Here is a 17,131-nt window from a genome sequence, read left to right as displayed (position 1 = left end):
GGTCACACGAATTTCAGAAAATCTTTATCTAATTTGGTCAAACGAATTCCAGAAAATATCTATCTAATTTGGTCACACGAATTCCAGAAAATCTTTATCTTCTTTGGTTACACGAATTCTATAAAATCATTATCTAATTTGGTCACACAAATTCCATAAAATCGTTATCTAATTTGGTCACACGAATTTCATAAAATCTTCAACTTATTTGGTCACAGGAATTCTAGAAAATCTTTATCTAATTTGATCACACGAATTCCAGAAGATCTTTATCTAATTTGGTCACACGAATTCCAGAAGATCCTTATCTAATTTGGTCACACGAATTCCAGAAAATCTTTATCTAATTTGGTCACACGAATTCCATAAAATCTGTCAATACTACTTTACAATCTCCCGTGCAGAGTTATCGGTCATTTTTTCTATTATAATCTTTAGTTAATTTGGTCATATGCATTCCAGGAAATCTTTATCTAATTTGGTTACACGAATTCCTGAAAATATCTATCTAATTTGGTCACACGAATTCCAGAAAATCTTTATCTAATTTGGTCACAGGAATTCCAGAAAATATCCATCTAATTTGGTCACACGAATTCCAGAAAATCTTTATCTTCTTTGGTCACACGAATTCCATAAAATCATTATCTAATTTGGTCACACAAATTTCATAAAATCGTTATCTAATTTGGTCACACGAATTTCATAAAATCCTTAACTTATTTGGTCACACGAATTCCAGAAAATCTTTATATAATTTGGTGACACGAATTCCAGAAAGGATTCATCTAATTTGGTCAAACGGTTTCCAGAAAATATTTATCTAATTTGGTCACAGGAATTCCAGAAAATCTTCAACTTATTTGGTCACAGGAATTCCAGAAGATCGTCATCTAATTTGGTCACACGAATTCCAGAAAATCTTTATCTAATTTGGTCAAACGAATTTCATAAAATCTGTCAATACTACTTTACAATCTCCCGTGCAGAGTTATCGGTCATTTCTCTATTATAACTTTAGTTAATTTGGTCAAATGCATTCCAGAAAATCTTAATCTAATTTGGTTACACGAATTCCAGAAAATATCTATCTAATTTGATCACACGAATTACAGAAAATCTTTATCTAATTTGGTCACAGGAATTCCAGAAAATATCTATCTAATTTGGTCACACGAATTCCAGAAAATCTTTATCTTCTTTGGTTACACGAATTCCAGAAAATCATTATCTAATTTGGGCACACAAATTCCATAAAATCGTTATCTAATTTGGACACACGAATTTCATAAAATCTACAACTTATTTGGTCACAGGAATTCCAGAAAATCTTTATCTAATTTGATCACACGAATTCCAGAAGATCTTTATCTAATTTGATCACAAGAATTCCGGAAAATCTTTATCTAATTTGCTCACACGAATTCCAGAAGATCTTTTTCTAATTTGATCACACGAATTCCAAGAGATCCTTATCTTATTTGATCACAAGAATTCCAGAAGATCCTTATCTAATTTGGTCACACGAATTCCAAAAAATCTTAATCTAATTTGGTCACACGAATTCCATAAAATCTGTCAATACTACTTTACAATCTCCCGTGCAGAGTTATCGGTCATTTCTCTATTATAATCTTTTGTAAATTTGGTCACATGCATTCCAGAAAATCTTTGTCTAATTTGGTTACACGAATTCCAGAAAATATCTATCTAATTTGGTCACACGAATTTCAGAAAATCTTTATCTAATTTGGTCACAGGAATTCCAGAAAATATCTATCTAATTTGGTCACACGAATTCGAGAAAATCTTTATCTTCTTTGGTTACACGAATTCCATAAAATCATTATCTTATTTGGTCACAAAAAGTCCATAAAATCGTTATCTAATTTGGTCACACGAATTTAATAAAATCTTCAACTTATTTGGTCACAGGAATTCCAGAAAATCTTTATCTTATTTGATCACACGAATTCCAGAAGATCTTTATCTAATTTGGTCACACGAATTCCAGAAGATCCTTATCTAATTTGGTTACACGAATTCCATAAAATCTGTCAATACTACTTTACAATCTCCCATGCAGAGTTATCGGTCATTTTTTCTATTATAATCTTTAGTTAATTTGGTCATATGCATTCCAGAAAATATCTATCTAATTTGGTCATACGAATTCCAGAAAATCTTTATCTAATTTGGTCACAGGAATTCCAGAAAATATCTATCTAATTTGGTCACACGAATTCCAGAAAATCTTTATCTTCTTTGGTTACACGAATTCCATAAAATCATTATCTAATTTGGAAACACAAATTCCATAAAATCGTTATCTAATTTGGTCACACGAATTTCATAAAATCTTTAACATATTTGGTCACACGAATTCCAGAAAATCTTTATATAATTTGGTGACACGAATTCCAGAAAGGATTCATCTAATTTGGTCAAACGATTTCCAGAAAATATTTATCTAATTTGGTCACACGAATTCCAGAAAATCTTGATCTATTTTGGTCACACGAATTCCAGAAAATTTCTATCTAATTTGATCACACGAATTCCAGAAAATCTTTATCTTCTTTGGTCGCACGAATTCCCATAAAATCGTTATCAAATTTGGTCACACGAATTCCAGAAAATCTTCAACTTATTTGGTCACAGGAATTCCAGAAAATCTTTATCTAATTTGGTCACAGGAATTCCAGAAAATCTTTATCTAATTTGGTCACACGAATTCCAGAAAATATCCATCTAATTTGGTGACACGAATTCCAGAACGTATTTATCTAATTTGGTCAAACGATGTCCAAAAGTAATTTATTCCATTATTTTTCAAAGGCTCAATTTGAACATTTTTTTATCAGGCTATTGATTGGACCAAGTGTACTAGTAAGTAGAATACATAGTTTAGTAGGGGAGCAATGGCTTGAAGACGAAATAAATCTTTGTTTGTAATGAGCTATGTGATGCTTCGGGACCCAGTACATGGTTGGAACTTTCATTGTACAATGTGTTTGGTTCTGCTTTGAAAAGAATCACAGAGCTGAGTCAATGTACCATATTATATAAAAGGTTAACTGGTTGTAAGGACCTAGTCCTTAATTGAGATTCTTGTCAGATATTCCTGGCCATATGTTTTCCTTTTTGTCATATTAATAATTGTTCTGATTTAATATGTTGGTACGGGAAACAAGGAACATTATCCTCATACAAAAATATATGATAAATTCTAAATACATGTTCCAAAAAAAATGGAATTTATTACAAAGGATAATCATAAGATATACTGCAATTGTCCTGGACCTCACTTCTGTAATGGGTATATGTTAATGGAATTCTTCTCCGAATACATGACCAACATATTACTAGTGGTAGACCCCAATGTCCAATGATCTTTAATTTCTACCGAATATTGATTGTCAAAAAAATGCTAACATTCCAATTTTCCAATAACAGTTAACAGCAAATTCATTATCACAATAACAGATAACAAAAAAACTAAAAGCCCAATAACAGCTAACAATGAATAAGACAATAACAGCTAACAGCAAATATAATTTCAGAATAACAGATAACAAAGAATTAAATTGCCCCATAACAGCATAACAGTTAAACCCCTTGCCCCCCCCCCCCCCCCCCCCCTCATATATATGTTGTGTCTTTTGTACTATTATTTGTCTGTTGGTCTTTTTCATCTTTAGCCATGGCGTTGTCAGTTTATTTTATATCTATGAGTTTGACTATCCCTCTGATATCTTTCGCCCCTCTATTATAAGGTTTTCACAAGCAGTTTGATTTATCAACTTCCTAGCGGAATGTAATTTTCAATCATAATCCGGTCGTTCATTTCGGTTTTTTTCGTTTTTTTTCTTCGAAATTTTCTCGGGCTATTTTGTTTGCTTTGCGGTATGGGCTAAGCTCATTGTTGAAGTTCCTACGGTGATCTTAAAGTGTTAAGTACCGTGTCTTTTGTTTTTTTTGTCGATAGCTACATTTAATTGACAAACATGCTAGGACTACAAGTTTTCACATAAACTTTTGTATACTGAGCTATTTATAACAGCTAATTATTATCGGGGATTCAAATAAATCGAAGTCTATACAAGTATTGATGAAAAATGCATCTACAAAAGAAAGCTGAAAAATTAAACAACTGCTGTATAATGCCATTACCGTTTACGAATTATTAGAAACTAATTTTATCAAGTTTATGTCTTAACAATGACTTATAAGAACAATAACGAGAATTACGGCAGCTAATTACCTATTCAGAAAACATCTCTGCGGGCATGTTTCGTGGTTCATTTATGGTATATTGTAAAACCACAAAAGAGCTACAAATGATATAGTGAACTTTTCCCAAGGCTAACAGCCTGTATTTTCATAGCTCTTCGATTTTTGCTTCTGAAACTGCTCCCTATTGAATTAAACTCTTGCTTGTATTCAACACCTTTTATTCGACAGCAAACATCTACAATGAGACGCATTACTGAATGGTGTTTTGGGATAACAGTTCAATGGGTCGAATCGATAAACATAACACGGCCAAACATAAAAGTGTGATCTTGTTAATAATGGATTGTAAGGGATAATGGCGCTGATTGAATCAAAGATTTTAAGTAAACAAGTAATTCAATTTACAAACCTTCTGTAATTGTTTTACCTACCGGACAAATGTCCGGACTTCCTGAACGTTAGATGGACCGGCAGATGTGGGCTATCGTCTGCAGACAAATATTTATGGTGGAGATTTACTTTAATACATGGAATGGCTAACAGCACTTCGAAATCATTTTATACCAATCTTTTATATTTGAATACTAACAACTCTGTAAATAATGGTTTTTAAAGTGTAATAGACAATCTATTGATTACATAAGTAATTTTATAACAAAAATTATTTGAAATGTGAACTTTTAACCCATCTAATAAATAAAAGACGTCATAGGCGGATCGGGGGGGGGAGGGGTCGTGGAAAAAATTTGGTTGATTATATAGGGAATCACTGAAGCATGACTGGAGCGGGCCCCCCTTAGGAAAAGTTCTGGATCATCCACTGGATGTCAAAAAACAATTAAGTAAATAAAATGAGCCTATTCGTATATACGGCCCAGCACTCCTCCTGCAGGTGTGAGATTTTCTTGCTGTATTAAAGACCCATTGGTGGCTTTCGACTGATTTCCGGTCTTAGTCGGGTTTTTGTCTCTTCGACACATTCTCCGTTCCCATTATCAAATTTATGTGAATTTTCCTTTATATCACTTCTAAATTGTCACACTCATAAAATCATTGCTATACGTGTACATAAGATGACTTCTTCAAAGTGTTCCCCTGGGTAACTTAGTCTTGTTTAAAAAAAAAATTAAATGATTGTTTTATATAAAACTGCGAGTCACTTAGGTTTAAAAGTATATTGTGTTCACAAGTGTCGAGATGATTTTACTCAAGTGTAACGTCCTTTTTATGCCCCACCTACGATAGTAGAGGGGCATTATGTTTTCTGGTCTGTGCGTCCGTTCGTTCGTTCGTTCGTTCGTCCGTTCGTTCGTTCGTCCGTCTGTCCCGCTTCAGGTTAAAGTTTTTGGTCAAGGTAGTTTTTGATGAAGTTGAAGTCCAATCAACTTGAAACTTAGTACACATGTTCCTTATGATATGATCTTTCTAATTTTAAAGCCAAATTAAACTTTTGACCCCAATTTCACGGTCCACTGAACATAGAAAATGAAAGTGCATGTTTCAGGTTAAAGTTTTTGGTCAAGGTAGTTTTTGATGAAGTTGAAGTCCAATCAACTTGAAACTTAGTACAAATGTTCCCTATGATATTATCTTTCTAATTTTAATGCCTAATTATATTTTTTATCCAATTTCACGGTCCATTGAACATGGAAAATGATAGTGGGAGTGGGGCATCCGTGTACTTTGGACACATTCTTGTTTATAAAAAAAATTATATAGTTTTATATGATCTAACTACTTTATAACAGAACTGTTTTAACATTATTAAACAAGTCTATTTCTATTTACAATGTTTCAGTGTATAATGCTTTCAGTATGGTTACAATGACGGATGTTTTATAGTGCAATCAAACACTGTGTTTTAAAGTTATTAAAAGTCGCTTTTGGATAAAACTATTTGCATACTTCTTTCCTGATAAGCTGTATTATTGGCGCTATGAAATGATTTTTTTCGGCGCTAATGAAATACGGTTTTTGACGCAAATGAAAAAAATAATTTGGCGCAAAATGAAAAGGCAATTGGCGCAAAAGCAAGGCACAACATAATCCTGCTGTGTATATACGTTGTTTACTCAATAACTATTCGTTTATTTGGTATTAATTAAATTAGATTTGAAAAAAATCACATGCACAGCAGTGGAACGTTTGTGGGAGAAAGTTAAAACTAAATATCCCAAGCATCACCTGCAAATTTAAATCTTTCTTTTAATCTTCAAACTTTATGAGGCCACAAACAGGGTTTTAGCTATTGAATATAATTGTTCTGAAATATGTAAAGTAGGAGTATAAGATTTTTTTTCTATTTCATAATAATTTAGGAAAAAAGAAAGAATAAAGGTGAAGAATGTATTTGTCTGAATTGACAATGCGATATGTATTTTTTTTTATGTATCCCTTCTTAATAAACCGTTAGATTTCAGATTATCCGAAATAAAAGATGTTTAAGTAACACATAATAAGTTATGAAGAGATTTATTAAAAATTGAAAGGACTAAGCTGTTTATGAAATTCCAAAAGACATAAGTACATTAACAAATTAATTAACTTTGTATAGACTCGGTAAACTTCAATAAGGCGCGAGGATTTACGAGTAACGGTCACCCCGACGTCTCCTTAACATTCTCCTGTAATTCAAAATATTACATGGATTCCTTCGGTCGTTATGTAGATGTATAACGTATATCCTTGTTTTTCACATTAGTGATTAATCCTGCTGGAACGAATGTGAAATATTACCCTAACGAATTTTAAATTGATAAAGAAAAATATGGGATAATCATTCGAAACTTGTTTTTTTATCGAAAGGCATGGATGACCATTAGCTATTACATTTGGAAAATGTTTTGGAATGCGCTTTAAACAAACTCGTAGTTGGTGTGTCTTAGCAATTTTTTTCATATTCGAATTTTCGTAGAAAAGAAATATTAACATTACAGAGATAAAAACACCTAAACAAAACACAAAATGTTATCAAAATATTTGTGACACTCTGTACTCTTGTATAGTACTGAGCAGGGAATGATCATTTCATTGTCCTAAACAATTATGTGATATTTGCCACTGGACGTTAACCAACCAATTGACTAATTCAACTTCTGGTACTGTAGAATACCAAGTATAAGTGTATTGGTTATACTGTTTATCAGTATAACTATGTGATATGTGTTACTTGCCTATAATTGTTTAAATCATTTTTGATACAAAACGTCTTCTGAATGGCCGAAAGGATTTTGTCTATCATTTCATAGACATAATTTTGTCATGTGGTCGTGACGTCATATACTTTTTGTCATCATATACTCCTTTTAACTGAATTTAAAATTAAATTATAAGGAATGACTGTAATTTTTTTCTATCACTTCGAAATAACCTTAAAACAAATGTGGCGCACACTTTAAAATAACCCTCTCCGTTATAGTTCGCCGGTTTTCAGTGTGCACTACATGTTTTAATGTTTTTTCTTAATAGACAGAAAAACTATGACAGTAATTCTTTGAATAATTCATACAACACAATATGAGTATGATAGTTGTATGTGGGCCTGAAGCAAATAATAATATTAATTACCGTAAAACATACAGAAATTACGACACACAATATACATGTATTAACCAAATTTATAAATTAAAATTATCAAAAGACCCTTGTCCTCAGGTTCATTGTCCGTTTTTATAAAGGAACCAAGACCTTGTACCTGTTAAAATTATGTAACACTTGTTCTGACTCGTTTCTTGTCTTATTAGCCTATTGACGTAGCCTTCGTGTCTTTAGCAAAATCTATGGCGTTATGAACCTAAAATATCCATATTTTGGTATAAACAATCATGCAAAATTATTATTATTCTTTTTCGTTCCCAAAGATATTTTGTTATCGTGGTATATAGACATAGTTTGGATTTTGTTTGTTTGTTTGTTTGTTACTTTTTTTTATGGTGGGTTTAGTTTGTGTATTTTTTCCTTGGTAAATTAGCTTTTGAAATTCACTTCCGTGACATCCAATTTTTGTTCTCAAAATTAGTAAGAGAAAACCATAAACTGTAAAATTGAGAATGGAAATGGGGAATGTGTCAAAGAGACAACAACCCGACCAAATAAAAAACAACAGCAGAGGGTCACCAACAGGTCTTCAATGTAGCGAGAAATTCCCGCACCCGGGGGCGTCCTTCAGCTGGCCCCTAAACAAATATATAATTGTCCAGTGATATAAATGAAGTGTACATTTCAAAATAAATAAAATTAATTACGATTATTGTTTGAGCTTATTTGTTTTCCAATTATTATTTGAAATTATTTGTTTTTCGAAAAGTATTATTATAAAATCTTAATCTGTCGATAGAGCTGACGATATAGAATATACTTTATAAGCTTATTTGGGAAAGTGAACTTCTGGTTTTAAGCTAATTTAGCTGTGCCCGGACAATTTAGATTTTCCCACGAATACACAAAAGACCCGGATTAGAAATGTGACCTATGTATTAGATTATGAGTTTATTTTCTGCATCTCTTTAGTGTATTCGCCCGTTAATCCAGCTTAATCGCTGCAGTAATCCAAATCTTGTTACGCGGTCGTTTTGAAACTTAACTTACATATCCCTTAGAATATTTGTGGTACAACAAGCTTTCTTTGAAGTGCCAAAATTTAAAGAGATTTAATTCTTGATCCTTTAATTTCGAAGTTTGATTTCAAATTATTTAAAAATCGATGTGAAACATGGACGTATTAGATTCTCAAAAGAATAAGAACTCTTTGATGATATCAGGCTTAATTTTTTTTTATATATTGGGGCCTTTTATAGCTGACTATAATATTTGGTCCTAGATTTACTCCTTGTTGAAGGCCATACGGTGACCTATAGTTGATAATTTTTGTGTCATTTTTAGACTTTTATTGAGATTTGTCTCATTTGCAATCATACCTCATCTTTTATTTTATTATATTAAAATACTTCAATATGTCGTTTTAATATAATGACGGTATCATATTAAGGATTTTAAAAGTGTATTGGAAAGCTTGTATGGAGCTGAATTGTTGGTAAAGATTTTCTATTTGGGAAGCTTGAAAATAAAATTGCAATATATAGATAGATAAATTTTATTTCCAATAGTGGATCCATTATTCCATTATATATCCTTTCGGAGCACCTGCGATCACCCCTAGTTTTTGGCGGGGTTCGTGTTGTTTATTTTTTAGTTTTCTATGTTGTGTCATGTGTACTATTGTTTGACTTTTTCATTTTTAGCCATGGCGTTGTCAGTTTATTTTCGATTTATGAGTTTGACTGTCCCTCTGGCAGCTTTCGTCCCTCTTTTATAGGCATAATCAGTACATTGGTTTGTTATCACACAATTGCAAAAGACAATACACAATAAAATAAAAATAGAAATACACTTGACAAAGAGTTAATAATACAAATATATAAGATATACTTTTTGATTGATACATTCAAATCACAATCTTGATTTGGTTCAAAACAAAAAAATAAAATGCAGTTCATATTTTTATTAAAGCCCGCCTCCAGATGCAGGATTATCTCGCTGTGTTGAAGACACATTGGGGAATTCGGCTCTTTTCTGCTATTTGGTTGGGTTGTCGTCTCTTTGACACATTCCCCGTTTCCATTTTCAATGTTATTGTGTGAACCTGTTCCAATGTCTTTCTGACATGGCATTGTCTGCTATCTTTCGATTTATGTCCCTTTAGAAGTTTCCCCTCTTTTCTCTAATTGATATTTAATGATATTCAAGGCATTTAACGATAAATCAAAGATGGTCTGCAAAGTTGATCGACTGGGTACAATAAGAGAAAATTTAGACTACGTGTAGAAAAAGAAGGAATATTTGATAGGAACATATATAATATATATATTATAATTGTCTGACGACCTACCACTTACGGACCTGAGTGGATCGGACCCGACCGGTTGAGCTGCGTAACTTTATGTCCTGAACAATGGTTTTACTGTCGAATGGGAAAGGTCAAGGTCAATGTTTATTATAGTTCACAAAACATAGTCTACCCTTTGGGTTTTATAATTTTAAAAAAAGAAGTCACTTTAGGAATAAGCAATATGAAAATGTAAACACCAGCATGCGACAACGAACCGAAAATCTACAATATCAACAGGCTTGACGACGAAATGACAAGACAAACATGGTAAAAGGACCGTATATACTCAAGAATAGTTTATAACTTAAGAGCCAGTCTGTGATAAAACCATGCAAAATGGTCCAAATCCAAAATATTCCAATCAGACTGATATTTTGTATTTTAGATGCCTTATATGTAATAACTATTTGTGCAAAATATTTTGAAAAAATATTCAGCCATTATTTGTGTATGCCGAATATTCGATAATTGTCTATTTCTGTACTGACAAATGGCCATTTCAAGCCTATTTTAGGGTATTTTGACCTGATTTTTTTTGTTTTATAGAAAAAATACAGCTTAATGATAACAAATATCTTAACTAACAACTTAAAATGAAAGGAAATTATGATAATTCAAAAAGTTGTGAGATTTCTCAATACCCCTACTAACAGGTTGAAATTGCATGGTTTTGAAAAAGTGCCGATTCAGCAAAATTTGTATATTTTTAAAGGCCTGAATCTTGTAAGATCATGTTTTATTTTCAATAAAATGTAATATTTCATGAAGCTTATATATTTATCTACAAAATGCAAGAAAATGGTGCTCGGCAAATGATACTTTCTTACGAGAAAATAATAATTAAAGATAGGCATGATGGCCATTTTGCCGATTTTTTGATTTTTTTATCTGTTTCATTAGAAACTTTTTAAAAGTATGTAATAGTCAAAATATAAGAAAAATAATGACTGAACTAATGTTTACTGGTTATATTATTAAATAAACAAAGTTTAACTTAGTTTAAATTATAGAATATACCAAAGGAGTAAACCTGGGAAAACCGCTTTTTTGTATTTTTTGCCCCTAAACTGAGCATTTTTTTACCATATGTTTAATATCTTAACTTATTCAAGAGTAAATTACTTTAGTAACTTAAAATGGGCTGTTTTATTTACAATACTATGCACACTCATCAGGTAATATCATCATGAGTTCTTCACAATTTTAGCATTTTATAATAGTCTAGTTTTTAGACGCTTTTATGTCTAAATTCAAAGTGGTCACAATTGAGTTCAGTCTTAAATTTTTAAAACATGTTGTATTTGATAATGATTCATAAAACTGTTTAACATATAAGAGATAGAGACTCAGCATGAATGCAACCCCTTGCAATTTAGACAAAAATACTATCATAAAAGTACTAAAAATTCTAAGCACGTCTCCTTCAGATGAAATCGGGGTATTTTCTTTTCTAAAATAGTATGAAAATGTAGACAAAATTGTACAAACTGCGCAGCCTTGTACATCCATGTTATCTATTTCCAGAAAAGAGGAAGATTTAATAGTTTTGTGAATTTCATAGAATTGTGCCTCTTACATAGAAAAGTGCTATATTTTGTATATTGTAATAAAGCTTTATGTCAAATATAAAGAGACTACTCCTATTAGTTCCTGATAAAACTGGAACTAAAATTTTGTGACGCTGACATGAACCAGTTCGTTATCCCTATGTCAATTCTGGGAGAACAGTGGACATAACAGTAATGTTAAGTTTCCTCCTGGAATGTAATCTCTAGCAATTTGAGGCTTGGGAATAAGACATGTAAAATACAGATGGCCTATTACTACCAGCTGAGACAAACACAAATATTTCAAATTGCAATAAAATTTATTTCATAACCACATGTAATAACCAGATACTCCGCAGGGTGCAGCTTTATACGACCGACATTTAAGCTTGATATAGCTCTGAATTTGGATTGTGATTAAATAGTTGACACAACAGAATGAGTGTGGTCTAAGAACTTAAACCTAAAAACTTTAAAAAATTTAATTTGACATTTACCTATTATGGTCCAATATCCAAAATCTAAATACAGTCATGGTTAGATTCATCATATCATAGAACCCCAAGAATTCAATTTTTGATGCAATCAAATAATGTTCAATTTTAGACCCCATTAGACTTCAATGTGGACCAATTTGATAACCGGGCCCAAATATTAAAAATCTAAATACATGGTTTGATTCAGCATATTGAAGAACCCCATTTATTCAATTTTGTTGAAATCAAACAAAGTTTAATTTTGGACCCCGATTTGGACCAACTTGAAAACTGGGCCCATAATAAAAAATCTTAGTACATTTTTAGATTCAGCATTATCAAAGAACCCCAAGAATTAAATTTTTGTTAAAATCAAAATAAGTCCTTTGGACCTTAATGTAAACCAATTTGAAAACAGGACCAAAAATTAAGAATCTATTCACTGTTAGATTTGGCATATCAAAGAACCCCAATAATTCATTTTTTGATGAAATCAAATAGTTTAATTTTGGACCCTTTTTGGCCCCTAATTCCTAAACTGTTGGGACCAAAACTCCCAAAATCAATCCCAACCTTTCTTTTATGGTGATAAACCTTGTGTTTAAATTTCATAGATTTCTATTTACTTATACTAAAGTTATCAAATATCTTTGGATGACGACGACGATGTCAACGGCAACGTCATACCAATATACGACCAAAATTTTTCATTTTTTGCGGTTGTATAAAAACAAATATACACAGATTAATGGTTAAACTGTTGAGCAGACATACAATTACCCGGCCACGTCCACTTGTATTTTTGTCCATCTGATGAGTTAAGCCTTTTTCAACTGATTTTTATAATTCGTTCTTATGTTTTACTGTTATACCACTGTCCTAGGTTAGGGGAGGGTTGGGATCCCCCGCTAACATGTTTAACCACGCTACATTATTTATGTATGTGCCTGTCCCAAGTCAGGAGCCTGTAATTCAGTGGTAGTCGTTTGCTTATGTGTAACATATTTGTTTTTCATTCATTTTTTATATACATAAGGCCTTTAGTTTTCTCATTTGAATTGTTTTACCTTGTCTTATCGGGGCCTTTTATAGCTGACTATGCGGTATGGGCTTTGCTCATTGTTTAAGGCCGTATGGTGACCTTTAGTTGTTAATGTCTGTGTCATTTTGGTCTCATGTGGACAGTTGTCTCATTGGCAATCATACCACATCTTCTTTTTATATTGTCATTAAAATGGTAAGATTTTACTGTTTATATACATGTAATATTATGGTTGTCTATCGTAAAGAATAACGTGCAAAATGGTCTAAATACAAGTTTTTAGTCATGAATGAACATGATGAAGGTATTAGCAAAAAAAGTAAAAGTTTGATAGATCTGAAAAAATTTAACATAATAAAGTCATCAATATCTATTTTAACTAAATATTAAACAATTTTGCAGCATCAGAATTTTTTTGGATAAAAACAAGCATTCTGTGAGTAATACATGACAATACATAGTCCCCAACCCGTTACAAATTCATTGTAATGGAACAAAATTTTAACTTGATCTATAATTTGTCATGGTGTAAACTACATAAAAATATCGAGACAAAATCTTCAAGCAAAAAAAAAAAAAACTTGTTGAATTCTGACTATCTAAGTGAATTTCCTATGTCCAAAGACCACAACTCTGCACACAAATATCAGACTGGAACAAAACTCAATCACTAAATACCAAAGAAAAGGAAAAACATTCAAAATGTCATTTTGTCTTTAAAAAAAATGAGTTATTTCCGTTGAACAGAAATCTTCTAATGAATAAGTATTTCATCAAAAATTTAATTCTAGAGAAAGGGCTTCAACTGAACAAAGAGAAAAGCTTAAAGCGTGAATAATGAATTCGACCTGTAACTTGTCATGATAAATCAATAAACCAAATATCAAATCAAAATCTACAAGCACAAAAAGTCTTGATTTGCCGAAATGACAGATAGACAGACTGACAGACAGACAAACGCAGTGCAAACCTAAGTCCACTTAGACGTTAGCCGTTAGGGGACTTAAAATCAAAATCTCAAAGTATCAACAAACAGGAAAGAGATGTTCTTTGGAGAGGGAACATTCAAGATAATTTTGGAAAAGCTTTCGATTTTTGAAGAAGTAGGGTCACCTCAAATGTCTTTCTTTTATCTTTATTTAATCTGAGATGTAAATCAAAAACTTTTATATGGCACATTATATATGCACATATAAACTTTTTTCGTAGATGAAAAAAAAAATGGCCACATTTTTTACAAACGCTCTATTTCGAATCTAGACACTCAATGAGTGATTGCCCCTATAATTGGTTGCATTCCAATCAAAAGTTTCAAAGAGGAAGATTTTTTGAAGTATAAGTATGTTCACAACTCTGTTTCATATAACAAGCTTTTTAAAAGACTGTCAACAATTGAAAGTATGTGAAAATCAGGTGCTCCGCAGGGCGCAGCTTTATACAACCGCAGTGGTTGGACCCTGAACAGTTGGGGCAAATTAAAGTTGGTCACAATGTTCAAGCTTGATGCTGTCTGAATTTGGATTGTGATTGCATTTTTGACAAAATAAAGGTTTTTGTTACAAAATAAATGTGGTCAAAGATCAACAAATCTATTGCACAATACTGTGCAATTGAAGATTTCTTCTTGAAAATTTTCAAAATTTGAAATTTGAAAAATTTTGGAAAAAAAAGAAATCCCTTAAAAAATTGTTTACAAATCCCCCCCCCCTTTATTGAAACCCCCTTTAAGGAATAACCCTTTAACACAATCCCATCCTTTCCTTTGAAGTATAGAACCTTGTAGTACAATTACAGACAGATCCATATACTTAAACCCAAGTTATTCTTTGGAAACTAGAAACATGCTTCTTTTTGGCCCTTTTTGGCCCCTTATTCCTACATATTTTGGACAATTATTCCAAAACTAAATTCCAGCCTCCCCTTTGTTATATGGAGCATTGTGGTACAATTTGAGAGAGATCCATACAATTACACACAAGTTATTGTCTTGAAACTAGAAAAATGCTTGTTTTTTGGCCCCTTTTTGGCCCTTAATTCCTAGCTTTGAACCCATGACCCATTTAAATGAATCCAAACCTTCTACGTGTGGTTTTAAACATTGTGATACAATATCAGAGCAATTGAAATACTTATAAACAAGTTATTATCCTTAAACTATAAAATGCTTGTTTTGGGCCCCTTCTTGGCCCTTAATTCCTAAACGGTTGGGACCATCATCCCCAACATCGATCCAAACCTTCCTTTTGTGGTATTGAACCTTCTGAAAAAAAATCATAAAGATCTATACACTTAAACTAAAGTTATTGTCCGGAATATAAGTCTACTTTGATCAGTTTTAGTTAAAATATTAAGGGGCAAAAACTATTACAATTAGTGCATTTTATAGATATTTGGGAGCATTTTTTTACCAATTTCCCAAAATTTGCCAGGCTAAATTTTTTTACTTGTCTTAGAACTGATATGCACCTTTAAAAAAATCCTAAAAGTTGAAAAAAATAAAAATGATCTTCAGAGAAAACACCTACTGAGTACATGTACTACATGCAAGTTATCTAATACATCTGTTGCACGAACCTCTCTGGCAACCTGCCAAAAGGTAAAAAAAATGTCAAAATGCATTTTTTCTTTTTTTTTTATAATGTTCTTTGCAAAATATAACAAGATAATGCTATATTTAAGAGATATATCAATTATCCAGACCTTTAAAAAGTACCTAAATATGGTGATTTTTTTTGCATTTTTTTTTAATAATTCACAAATATGCAAATAAGGCTGTTAAATGAAAAATAGTGTGAATTTACAAAAAAAAAATTTTTATCTTAACTCCTAAATACCCAAAGATTTTGGAAATATATATAATGTTGCCCAGTTATAACTACCAATTTGGACGAAATTTGAGATTTTGCATGGTTTTATGGCAGACTGGCTCTTAATGTGACAGCAACCTAACTGCAAAGGCATCCATAAACATGTGCCAAATTCTTAAAATAACCATTTAATAACCCTATTTATACTGCACTTGTTCTATTTAAGCAGTCAAAATGCGTTGACCGTATATTTCTATGTGATATACAGTCACTGAATTGATATTACTTTTCCTCATGAATATTTACTAAGAAATTGCCGAAATTATAACCAATTATTCATACGCCCTATGCAACCTGTTCTTGTTTTCAATGTATACAACGACTCAAACTTATTTCTTTTGCATTTTCTTATCAAAAAAACATATTTCACTTGTTAATATTTTGGTCTGCAAACTATAAATCATTATGTTTTATGCTAATTGTTGATATCTTAGTTAAATTCTTAAACAAATTCGTTCACCATCGATTGTGAATTTCAACAGGTAATGTACATTTCATCGTGTTGTATATTTCTCCGCCTGCATGCTATGAGGCCTTTTTATAAAAGGGTGAAATTTCCCAATATTTAGATCAAATGATAACATTAACACATTAAACAACAATTAATTTTATAAAAATGTTTTGTTTTTTTCAGATTGCAGTATAAAGACAATAATAGTGCATTGACTTGACACATCAACGATATAAGGATTCGGCCCGAAACGGGGAAAAAGCTCGCGGCATAGCCTCGCATTTACCCGTTTCCAAGTCTCATCCTTATATCGTTGATATGTCAAGTCAATGCACTATTATTTTCTATATATGTAAAGTTGCATTATTGATGTAAGTGACGATAAGTATGATCCTACTTGCAACGTTTTATATACCTAGGGTCTGATGTCATTTTGTTCAACAGCAGTGTGTTTGTAACACTTCCTTAAATGTCTTAAATACAGTTCTTTGATTAGTTGTTCAGAATTCTCCAAAATTGTACTTGTCAATCTAAGAGGTGGATTTCAGAAAAATGGAGATGAGCACTTTTTAAAACAAATATGGAACCTTTGTTTTTCTTTTAAACGATTTGATATCGTCACTCT

Source organism: Mytilus galloprovincialis, chromosome 12, assembly GCF_965363235.1.
Source record: "Mytilus galloprovincialis chromosome 12, xbMytGall1.hap1.1, whole genome shotgun sequence".
NCBI lineage: Eukaryota > Metazoa > Mollusca > Bivalvia > Mytilida > Mytilidae > Mytilus > Mytilus galloprovincialis.
This window is presented reverse-complemented; position numbering follows the sequence as displayed.